Source organism: Galeopterus variegatus, unplaced genomic scaffold (assembly GCF_000696425.1).
Source record: "Galeopterus variegatus unplaced genomic scaffold, G_variegatus-3.0.2 Scaffold3736, whole genome shotgun sequence".
NCBI classification, from domain to species: Eukaryota; Metazoa; Chordata; class Mammalia; order Dermoptera; family Cynocephalidae; genus Galeopterus; species Galeopterus variegatus.
In genome coordinates, this window is record NW_007729847.1 from 51402 (window position 1) to 64166 (window position 12765).

A 12765-nucleotide genomic window follows, 5' to 3' on the forward strand; every position below is an offset into this window, starting at 1 on the left:
GAACTGTTTAAAGAGATATGCAAAATAAATCCATTTAATGGTCCTGATTCACCGCTTGTAAAAGTCAAGAGATTCAGTGACTCTATACGTAATACTTTTGAGTATTTGTGGAAATCCAAGGACTGTGATGACGTTGGCTGGTTGCTCCTCACATCACTGGATAAACTGAAGAAAGAAAGGGGAGAGCTCAGTGAAGCAAATTCTTGGCTCAAGCACCACATAGATGACCTAAAAGTTTCTAGGTGTGCTCTAGGCTAGAATCTTCTCTCCAGTACCCACAGGGCTGAAATTGCCAAAAATCAAACACAAGCCCTCATCATAAGATTGGCTGAACTACAGCGGCAGGTGAATTATGAGCCTCGCAGGGTATCTACTGCTAAAGTGAGGGCATTGGTTGAGAGTGAATGGGAATGTGTACCCAGTGTCTGTTCCACCATTGTATCTTGGCAGTAGGTAAATTTGTTTTTGATTTTCACAAGTTCACAGCTGGAAGGAGATTTGCCTTTTGTCTCAGATGAGACTTTGGATTTTGGATTTCAGAATTTTAAGTTGATGCTGGAGAAAGCTAAGACTTTTGGGACTGTTGAGATGGAATGATTGTATTTTGTATGAGAGAGGGACATGAGTTTTGGGTGGCCAGGAGAGGAAAGATGGAGTTTGGATTTTTTTTTTTAATTGAGAAATTAACAGCATGTTTGTATTCTCATGGGAACAATATGGTAGTAAGGAAAAGATTGATGATGCAGGAAGTTGCTGGGACAATGTCTTGGAGCAGATAAGAAGGGATTGATCAGGTGTACAAGTGGAGGGATGAGCCTTGTTGTTGCAGCAAGGACAGTGTATTCATCGAAACATAAACGAAAGCAGAGGATATGGGCACAGATGCAAGAAGGTTGTTGTGATGGTTGAAAGTTGTAGCTTTTTAAAAAAATACTTTAGTTTTTCTTAGCATGTGCAAAGTCCCTGAGGCAAAACAGAGAATGGTATCATCAAGGAATTAAAAGAAGAGAAATGTAACTGAACTGTAAACTAAGCAGTAGTATGGAGCAAGATGAGGCTGAAGAGTTGGGCAGGATGTAGAGGTCAGCCAGACTAAGAATACAGCAATGGGAAACCAATGAAGAATGGGGTGAAATTGGATTTGCCTGTTTTTAAGATCACTACAGCTACTATTAGAGAAGAGATGGGAGAATGGGACAAGAGTCTCCATGGTGAGACTGATCAGGAAGCCTCTTCAATAACTTAGGTGGAGAATGAAGGTGTCATAATCCAGAGTAGAGGTACAAGAAATGGCCAGATTTTGAGAGAAATTTAGAGGCAGAATATATCGACTTACCTCCCTTATATTTGGGTGGGGAAGAAATTGCCTCTGTAGAGTAGGAAGTTAGTAGAGCAGAAATCCTAGGAATAGACATGGACACTCAGGAAAGAGGACAAAGGTCCTAGTTTAGAATATTGAGGAGGAAGCTGGGCATTGTTGAAGAGGAGAACCAAACTTCACAGTGGCTCGTAGCAAAGAGGCAGATCAACAAAAGTCATTGGGTGTGGAGAGAGGGTACACTCTCCACTACATCAGTCTGGCTGGGGCTCAATGCTAGTTACTTACAAGATTTTTGAAAAATCCTGAAATTATATTGACTAATTTTACTCTTGTGAAAAAATGTTGAACTTTTCATTCTCATAATGAGACCAAAGTAAAGGGCAAAATCTTAAGGGGAGAATGGGTCAGAACTTAGGCAAATTGTTGGTTGACATGATGTCAATGGACAGTTCCAGTGTCATGTTCTAGGCTCATCATGTGAATTCTCCTCTTTTGGAGCTTCTCGCATGGGGCCAGTTTGTGTTTTTATTTTTGCGTCTCACCTAAATATGTGTAGAACACTGACTCTGTGAATGAATCCTCTCTATACATCTTGCACATGCAAGTGGCCTGTGAAATGCTTCTGTCCTGCATATTGCTAGATATTTCTGTTTGTAAGAAATTATAGCTTTGCAGACCCTGTCACAGGAGTTACTATTAGATGGAATTCAGGAATGACTATGGAAATAAAAGAATAAGAGCTGGTCTCAGGAGTTCAGTCTTATTAGTCAGTCTTGGAAGTTTAGGATCTTAGAGATGTTCTCAAGATGAAAACCCAGTGCATGCAACAAGTCACCCCACTCTGAAAAAAACTGTTTCTCACATGAGCAGTAGGAAGAAAAGATCATACATTAATAAAAGTCCACATTAAATTAGAGGAAAACTCCATTTAACCATGGATTATACTTTACTAATGGAACGATTAACATGAAAAGCCAAATGGGAAAATTTTAGGCATGTATATTCACAACAGAGCTTGCTATACTTGGAGGAGGTTTATCTTCTTGATTCTGAGGTTAAATTAGGGTAAGGAATCTGTGCTTTGGAAACCAGCCTGTTTCTCTGTTCTGTTATTTTCCTGATTTTGGTATGGTTTGACACCATTGTGTTCTAGTAAAAATTCCCTTCAATAGGAGAGCAAAGCAGGGAGTGTTACATGTGTGGGTGAGTGAGTGCAGATGTGAGTGGGGAGTGGTTATTCAGTCAGATTTCAAACCTGGAATTCAAAACATCTTTCTAAATTTATTTCAAGATACTGGAATAATTTTGATTTTACTTTTCAAATTTTACCAAAGCATATGACTAAATAAACACATTGCACGGGCCCCACCCTTTCAAAACATCTTTCTAAATTTATTTCAAGATACTGGAATAATTTTGGTTTTACTTTTCAAATTTTACCAAAGCATATGACTAAATAAACACATTGCACGGGCCCCACCCCAGAGCCTTGCAAGGGGCTTATGCAAGCAGACAGCTCTGCAGCTTAAGCTTCATTACTTTTACCATAAACCCCCTCTGCTCCTCTCCTTTCTCTCTGACACCTCCCACCCCCACACACATGTGCACACACATAACACACCCATACTGTTTCTTTTTTTTAATGCCTCTTTTCTGCTGTATTTATCTCCATAGCACTTATCACCATCTAACACGCTATATAATTTACTTATTTATTTTGTTTATTGTTTATCTCCCCATACTAGATTTAAGCTTCTCAAAGGCAGGTGTATTAGTTTCCTGGGGCTGCTGTACAAATTACTACAGACTGGGTGGCTTAAAACAACAGAAATTTATTCTGTCCAAGTTCTGGAGATCAGAAGTTCAAAATCAAGATGTTGATAGGATTGGTTCCCTCTGGAGGCTCTGGGGAATAATTGGTTCCATGCTTTTCTCATGGCTTCTTCTGGCAGCTGCTGACAACCCTTGTTATTCCTTGACTGGGTGCTTAATAAATCCAGTCGCTTTTGCCTTTGTTTTCACATGGCCTTCTTCTATTTGTGTCTCTGTGTCTTACCCTTTTCCGTCTCTTAAAAGGACATTTAAATTTTTTTAATTGACACATTGTAATTGTACATATTTATGGGGTACAATTTGATGATTCAATACATATAAGTTGTATAATGATCAAATCATTGTATTTAGTGTGTCCATCACCTCAGGCATTTTTCATTTATTGATGGTGAGACATTCAAAGGCCTCTCTTCTAGCTATTTTGTAATATACAATACCTTACTATTAACTATCTTCACTCTTCGTGTAATAGAACACCCAAACTTATTCCTCCTATCTAATTGTAACTTTGTACCCTTTTATCAACCTTTCCCCATGCTTCCCTCCGCCTACCCCTCTCTAGTCTCTGGTTCTATAGCAGCTCTCTATCTCTTTCTTTTTTATTTAAAGGGCATTCTTAAGGAATCCTTAAATCACTGGATTTAGGGCTTACCTTAACTACATCTGCAAAGACCCTTGTTATAAATAAGTTTACGTCCTTATTCAGGGTGGATTTATCTTTTATGGGCCACAGTTCAACTCACTACGGAAGGTACAATTTTTCTATTGTGTTAACGGTTGTATCCCCAGCCTAGACCAGAGCCTAGAATGTACAAAGTGCTCAATAGATAGTTGTTGAAAGAATGCATTGAGGACCTGCAGCATGCCAGACACTGAACTAGGCACTTAGAGCATTGCAATTTAACTATTTCTTAGGTATAATTTATATATCTTCTCTTCTCCATTCACATGTTAGTTTTTTGAGGGTGAAATCTCTGTCTTTCATGATATTTGTACATTTTGGATTTCTTAAGATAGTACTGTGCATGTAGCTGAAGACATATAAATAATATATACGTGAGTGGATAAGAGAGTCATTTGGAATCACTGTTGAGTTCATTTTATCTTGCTGTGCAGGAGTCCTCTTCCTCCTTCCCTGCTTGATAATATATCCTTTTGGAAGAAGCACTCTTGCCAAAAGAGGATGGCATTTTTACATTCAAGAGAAATATTCTTTACTCCAGAGTACCTGGATGTATGAGAGAAGTGTGTAAATAAAATCTTACGTATAAATTCTAATATCAAGGTTGAGTGATATAATATGTCATTGAGATAATCATAGGAAATCATACTTAAACTGTAATTATATTCATGTTTCCTACTATTTATATGCTAAAAACTTATTATTTGAATGTGCAAAATAAAAAACAGGAAAAAAGATAGGTCAGAGCCTATAAACAATGATTTATTCTTTTTCTCCTACAGATGTATGCTAGAAATGCCAGAGGCCCTAATTTGTCTGTTTAAATTTACATCAGAAAACATTCCCCAAATTGCCTGTTTCCTCTGTGATGTGTATAAATTAGAAAAAAAGCTATCCAGGCCTTCCACCGTGAATATTATACAGAATTGATAGAACAATTTTTTTTTGTTGTTATGTTGTATTCACCATTTAGTTACTTAATTAGACAATAAATTTAGGGTCTGAAAATATGTTTAGGATGACAATTCACTCATATTTTCAGAACAAAATTTAGCATCACACTCTTGAACAAATCTCACTAGGAAAAAAGAGGTAGCAAATACTTTATAGCATTTGAAGTCTACTGCCTGATGCCCATTTATCTGCTTTCTAATTTATTAGGAATGACTATGCAATTAAAATACTACTTTCCTTAAACTTTATATGCATTTTAAATAGAATGAAATACATATGTGAAAAATATACATGTTATATTCCTTTTCTCTGCACCACCGGCAACCACTTCCATTTATATGCTCATTCTAGAAGGGAGGAACCTTGAATATCATATAGAACATTTTAAGATAAAAAACTTAGGTCCAGAAATGTTAACTCTTTTGCTAGTGACTAAATATTCTCTCTCTCTCTCTCTCTCTCATACACGTGCACATTGACACACACATTAAGTTACTGTTTTGATAGCAGAAAATAATTGCATATTTATATCAAGGTAAAATTAGATAAAAATGTCTATCCAAATCTTTAATGGAAAATATCACATATGAATGAAATGATTCCTTCATATAGCAATACTCGGTATTTGAAAACAAAACTACAACTAAGATAATTACTCCCCCCAAAAAAAATTTTTGAGAAAAATAAATGAACCTATTATGGACTGACTGATTGGTTACCAGGGTCACAGGCCTGATTTTTTAGCAAAGTGTTGTAATCCCATGAATTGCGTTCAGACATTTCCTTAGGTATAGATATCTTTATTTTTAGCAAAAGAAACCTTTTCACCCCGGTCACATCAAAGCCCAAAGAATTCCATAAATCAGTGCAAGGCTTGTTTTTACTCCTAAATATCTTACCCCATATATATTTATGTCATGTAAATTTTATTGCCTTGCTTTCAAAATAAGGATTCAGAACATTAAAATAGACTTTTAAAATGCAAATTCTTTTTAAAACTCTTTTCTGCTTTTCTCTACATCTTGAAATTTCTTTTACTTTGGGCGACAACATCGAACTAGTCAGTTTAATTTTTAATGCTAGACAGCTTCACCTCTTAGATTTCAGAAAACAAAACCAACTTAGAAGATTTCTACTGAAAACATCATAAGAAATGCTTAAAACCAGACTCTAAGCATATTAAAAGGACACTATTTTATCACAAGTTTTATACGTTAAAAAAAAAATCATGTTTGCCTTACTTCTAAAAGCATGCTTTTTTGAGAAATACAGAACTATTTGAAAATTTTCAGTAATTTGGGGCTAAGAAACAGAAACACTGGATTGCGGTTAGTTCACACATCGTGGCCGGCTGCTTTTGGCTCTATGTAATAAATACCTATACTGGTTTTTTTTCCCCCCACTATGGCTATGTGGGTGCTATAATGTTATTGAAATATTTCACAACACATAAATCTAAAGTGATGCCTGTGCTACGGTCGTGCCACATCAAGTTGCTGGTACTGGACTGCTGGACACTGCGGGGCAGTCAGGAAGCTGGAGTTCTGTGAGAAAGGGCAAGGGGGCAGGGGCTGTCTCCAAGCAGTCGGGGGCCTGAGAACTGGCCTGCAGGGTGAAGGTCGTTGAGCGATTAAATCAAAGGGCACAATGGTTGCTTGGGTCTTGTTGACTTCTGCCTCATCATTCAGGTTTCCTGCTGTATTAGTCTGTTTCTGTTGCCTATAACTAAATACCTGCAACTGGGTGATTTATAAAGAAAATGAAATTTATTGCTTACAGTTTCTGAATCCAAGGAAACACATCTGGTTAGAGCCTTAGTGGTAGCAACATTGCAAAAATGGTGGAGCAAAGAGAGCAAGAGAGACTAACCTCATTCACTCTCTTTTTAAAAACTTCAGAACCATGCCTATGACCACCATTTTTAATCCATTCACTAGCACATGGTCCTGCAATCTAATCACCTCTTCAAGGCCCCACCTTTCAATTACCATAATAGGATTTCCCACTCTCAACAGTTACAGGGGGGATTAAGTTTGGAGGGGACATTCAACCCCAGGCACCTGCCATCTAAGACCTGGCCCACTCAACTAGATTTTGAAATCTTGCTCTTGATCCTTTGACCGATTCAGAATCAGGTCAATTGTCTTTCCACCTTTATCTGTGGGGGTCAGAAGTACAGAGGTCTTTTATGTGAGTTCTTATGCTTTCTTCCAGAAAGAGTACTAGTTAACTGTGCCAGTGAGGAAGTGAAACACAACCTCCTCTGATTGAAACACAACGGGAACTTAGAGGGGAGCAGAATACAAGGTCATTCAATTATTCCTTTAATAAGTAGTAGCAGCTCCACAAAATAATGTTTTGATCTCATTTGTCAGTAAATTTCCCCATGGAGAAGGGAGATCTGATTGAAAGAGGACCCAAGGGCAGGAGGTTGTAAATGAAGGAGGTGTGTAACTGGGATTGAAACATGGCTGTGATAGACCTTGTGAGGGATAGCCCAGCCGTACACCTGCTACAGAGAGGCAATTCTCATAGCTGGCTCTTGTAGTGGATAAAATGGTGGGATGAGGACATTAAACAGGAAAAACCCTCCTAGCTATATTGGGTGGAATCGTCAGGCTGGATGAAGAGGAGCTGAGTAATCCCTGCAGTGTCCTGAAAGCTGGAAGCCTAGGCTCATTCTGGCCAATTTGTGTGATATCCCCAGGGATTCCCTTCCTATTTCCAGCAGAGGAATGGACTTGGATAAGGCAGCATATTCTTCCTGCAGGTTGGCAGGCACCCACTGAACAGAATAACTGATTTGCTACTCAGGCTGCACATGCCAATTGAATTGCCAAGCAGACGTTGCCTGGGGGAAAGAACTGCTAAAATTGAAATGATCACTAGTTAGATGGATTAGACATTTACCGGTGTTAACTATTATTATATATAGTGTTTTTGTTTTTTAAAAATGTTACATGCACATGGTAAAAAATACAAACAGTACGAATATGTTCTAGGATGTAACCGCTTTCTGACTCTAGACTCTTGGTTCCCCAGTTCCTCACCTTTAGCACAACCACCATTACCAATTTTTTATGTAAACTTATAGAAAAAGTCTATACATATGCAAGTATATATAACTACTTCCATTTATTAAATACTGACTTTGATGATTTTAGAGTAAGCCAAAATATATCAATTTAATTGTAATAATTGCAATCACTTTATTTTCTTATTCCTGTATATTTGCTTTGTTTTAAACTTCAGCAATTATAAACCTATGCCAATTCAGGAAAAATAAAATCTGTAAATATTTCTGTTGAGATCTTAGAAATCAGCATTTTTTCATAATCTTTTAAAAAAATTATATAACCATGTTCGTTGTAGAAAATTTGGAAAGTATAGGAAAGTATAAAGAAGAAAATTAAAAATATTTTTACTGCAACACTCAGAAATGTGCTATTAATATTTTGTATTTATCTATTATTTGATTTATATAGTTTTACTTATGCACATTTTTATTTTTTTTAACATTAACTTGTACATATATGTTGGGTACAGCATGTTTCAGTACATGCATATACTGCACAGTGATTCACTTAGGGATAGACAGCATTGCACTGAAGTGGTAGCCCACCATTTCTCCTTCCCTCCGTGCCTGCATTCCCTCCAGGCCACTGGTAACCATTATTCTATTCCCTACTTCTATGAGAAACACTTTTATTTTTCTACATTCTGCACAAATGAGATGATGTGGTATTTGTCTTTCTGTGCCTGATTTACTTCACTTAACATGATGATTTGCAGTTCTATCCATACTGCTGCAGATGAAAATATTTCATTTTTCTCATAGCTGAATAGTGTTCCATTGTGTATATATACCACAGTTTTTTATCCGTTCATCTCTTAATGGGCACATAAGTTGATTCCATCTCTTGACTATCGTGAATAGTGCTGCGATGTACATGGGAGTGCGGGTGTCTTTTTGATATATTGATTTCATTTCTTTTAGGTATACACCCGGTGGTGAGAAAGCTGGGTATTAAGGTAGATCTATTTTTAGTTCTCTGAGGAACCTCCATACTGTTTTCCACAATGCTGTATCAATTTACATTCCCATTAACAATGGAGAGGGACCCTCTTTTCTCCACATCCTCACCAGAATTTGTTATTTTCTGTCTTGATAATAGCCACTCTAACTGGAGTGAGATGGTATCTCATGGTTTTAACTTGCATTTCCCTAATGGTTAGTGACTTTGAGCATTTTTTCATATGCCTGTTGGCCATTCGTATGTCTTCTTTTGAGAAATGTCTGTGTCAGGTCCTTTGACCATTTTTTAGTTGGATTATTTGGGTTTTTTTGCTGTTAAGTTCTTTATATATTCTGGATATTAGTCCCTTGTCTGATGTGTATTTTGCAAATACTTTCTCCCATTCTGTGGGCTTTCTTTTCACTTTGTTGATAGTGTCTCTTGCTGTACAGAAGCCTTTCAGTGTGACGTAGTCCCATTTATCTATTTTTACTTTAGCTGCCTGCTTCTTTGTAGTCTTGCTGAAAAGTGCTGCCCATTCCCATTTTGTGTAGCATTTCCCCTAATGTTTTCTTCTGGTAGTTTCATAGTTTTGACTCTTAAATTTAAGTCTTTCATCCATTTTGAGTTGATTTATATATATATATATTTTTTTTTTTTTTAAAGATGGAGATAAATGTTATAACTATTTTTATATGTCATTATTTTTCACTTAATATTTTAAATTTAACTTTCTTAACATGTTTGTTATCAAAAATTCTTTCAGATAATGATTAGTTTTCAGATTGGTATTTTATTGTTTTAATTTCATTGTATTTGTATTGAATTATTTCAAAATTTTTATCCTTATAAATGTGAGGGTACTTCAAAAAGTTCGTAAATACCATTAAGATAATATAAATATTTCCATGAACTTTTGAAGACCCCTCATACTTATGAACTCAAGGTATTTTAAACATATTTGATTATTAACTTGGGACAAATTGCCAAGTTCTGTAAATATTTCGTACATCTCTGATTTTCCCTTGGGAAAAATTTTCTAACAGAAGGCTTATTGAGTCAAAGGATAGATTCTCATAGGATTAATATAACAGTATGTTTTGATTTCCAAATAGATGTTAGTTGCATAATTTCTGATTGAAATTTAGATTACATAAGTATTATTGTGTACTTACTAGATCCTCAACATTGTCCTGTGCATCATTCACATACATGAACTTATTTAATGCAAGTACTCACTAAATTTCACTATAGGAACCAAAGAGAAAAGAGCTTGGGGCACGTAATATGGTGCTCCTCTGAGTATTTCTGAAAAGTGCTCTCTCATTGTATAGTAGAAATATCTTGAAAAATATGGAAGGAAACTTCAGAGCAGTGCCATTTTGCAGCTGGATCTTTGGCAACAAGTGTTAAATTCATATTCAATATGCCAATGCCACAGTCTGGGCTAAAAAGTATCTTTGGACCTATCATCTCTATTAATACCAGCCATTTCTGACTTGTTGATCTTTCCTGCTTTTTTCCCACCACGCTTAGGTCTGAATCTTCCATCTGAACACATTCTTTCTTGCTGAATGCTGCTCACATACATAACTGTCAAAATATTAGGTTAGTAATCCTGAACCAGGAAATTTGTTTCTTATGCTAAAATAATTTGGGGGAGGGTCTCCTTTTTATAAGTGCCTACATCTTCTGAAACCTAAGGCAGTAATAATTCTCCCCATATCATTTCTTGCTCTTTCTCTCCTTCTTTAAGTAAATAACATTAAAACCTCCCAAGGAATCAAGCATTAAGTGATGTTCATATTTAGTATGACCACAAAGTGACTCTTCCCTTCACTAAGCCTTGTTGATAGTCCTCTAAAATATGTACAGTTCAGATTGTATAGATAAAGCATTTGGGAAGATATTGCTATCTTTTTAGTTATCATTTATACAGATGTATTATCAAATATTACAAATGTTCACAATATTCCTTGTACTGTGAGCAATATAAATAATTTGATAAGCACTGAGCCTGCTCAGCCTTTGTAATATCTTGCCAAGAATAGATTGAGAACTATGAAATGATGTTAGTAAATGCAGATTTCCAAGCTTACTGAAGTAATATTCTGAAGCATTAGAGGTGATTTTATGATCAAATTAATGTTCCATTTTATTTCCAATTTTATCAAGCGAATGTTAATGAGGAATTTAGCTGGCTTCGATAAAGTTATTATTCCTTTTCCTATGAAAAATATGAATTAAACTTAAAATGATAGTCTAATTGCTTCATTTTTATGACTTCAGAATTCTGAAGAATATAAATATTTAACAAATATATATTTTTGATGTATTTAATGAGAAAAATATCATTTATATTTGTAGTATCTCTCTTCTGAATAACTAGGACATGATTCCAAATCTCATATTTCTCATATAAACATTAGACTATTTCTTAAAGACTTTTAAACATAGCTATATAGCGACTAGAACACATACTCTTATGTTTAATTGTATGAGACCAGTGTTTATTTGGCGAATATTTTGAGAAGCAGGTTGACAAAGAAGATGATGAAACATTAATAGCTCCCCTACTCCAAGGAGAAGGTATGAATAGTAATAAATGGTCATGGAGCTCCTTTCTAAGGTGATGTACTAGTTGTCTTTTTCTGCATACCAAGTCATCCCAAAACTTGTGGCTTAAAACAATGATAATATTTTATTATCTCTCATGGTTTCTGTAAGGCACAAAATTAAACCAGGTAGAGTGGAGATGGCTGGTTTCTGCTCTGTAATGTCTACGACCTCCGCTGGAAGACTCTAAAGGTTGAAGGCTGGAACCATCTGGAAGGTCATTCACTCACCTGTCTGGTGGTTGATGCTAGCTGTGAGCTAGAGACTTCAGTTCCTCTCCATGTGTTCTCTCCATGAGGCCTCGTTGGAGCTTCCTCATAGCATATTGGGTGGGATTAGAGAGCAAGCATCCCCAGAGAGAGGAAGAACATGTTAGAAGGTTTTATGCCCTGCCTTGGAAACTGCAGAACATCACTTCAACCATACCTCATTGGTTGAATCAACCACAAACCTCCTCCAAGACTCAATGGGAAAAAACTCAGATCCCACCTTTCTGGGGGAGGAATGTCAGTCACAATATAAGAAAACATAATAAGATCTATATATTCATTTTTAGAAAATACAATCTGATATGGGGGTTAGGGGTAGGTTTAGTTAATGCCAGGTTAGGGTTTTATAGAGTGGGGTATGAAAGGTTAGGGCCAAAAGTGATGAGAGAAAGGGGATGGGCTGGGGTGGGGTGAGAATTTTCCAGACTGAATACAAAGGAGGAGAGAGAGAAGAAAAGTGAGGAATCTGGCATTCTGAGATGGTCTATGAGAGAAGAACAGAAATGTTTAAAGGGATATTTATGAAGCTTTCCTGTGTGGTTGTAAGGTAAAATTGTTTCTTTATATTCTTATAATCTTTAGAGAAATTTATATCCCACTGGGTTATAGAGTTAAATTTAATTTTGGAAAAGATGCAGTAAGTTGCTGAATATGGCCTCTAGGTAAATGTAGGGGAAAAGTAGAGGCTTACTAAATCTAGGTTACATCTGCCTTTCAGAAAAATTTAGTAATTAATGTGGTTGTCATGGCCTGGTGTTTGGTGGTTCCCAAGTGTCAGTGCAAAGACTGGTGCCAGTCCATGATGCAATTTTCATTGGCGGGTTATGAAATAAAAAATTAGACAATATGATGAATCTTTCATAAAGCTAAATTTGTTCAATTAAAGGAAATAACCTTTATTATGAGCTTATATTTTACCAACATTTTTGGTTTTAAAATGGTCTTGCTTTGGGCCGGCCTGGTGGCGCACTGCTACAGTGTGCCGCTTGGGAGCGAGGCGGCGCTCCCGCCGAGGGTTCGGATCCCACATACAGACCGGTTCCCACTCACTGGCTGAGCGAGGTGCCGGCGCAG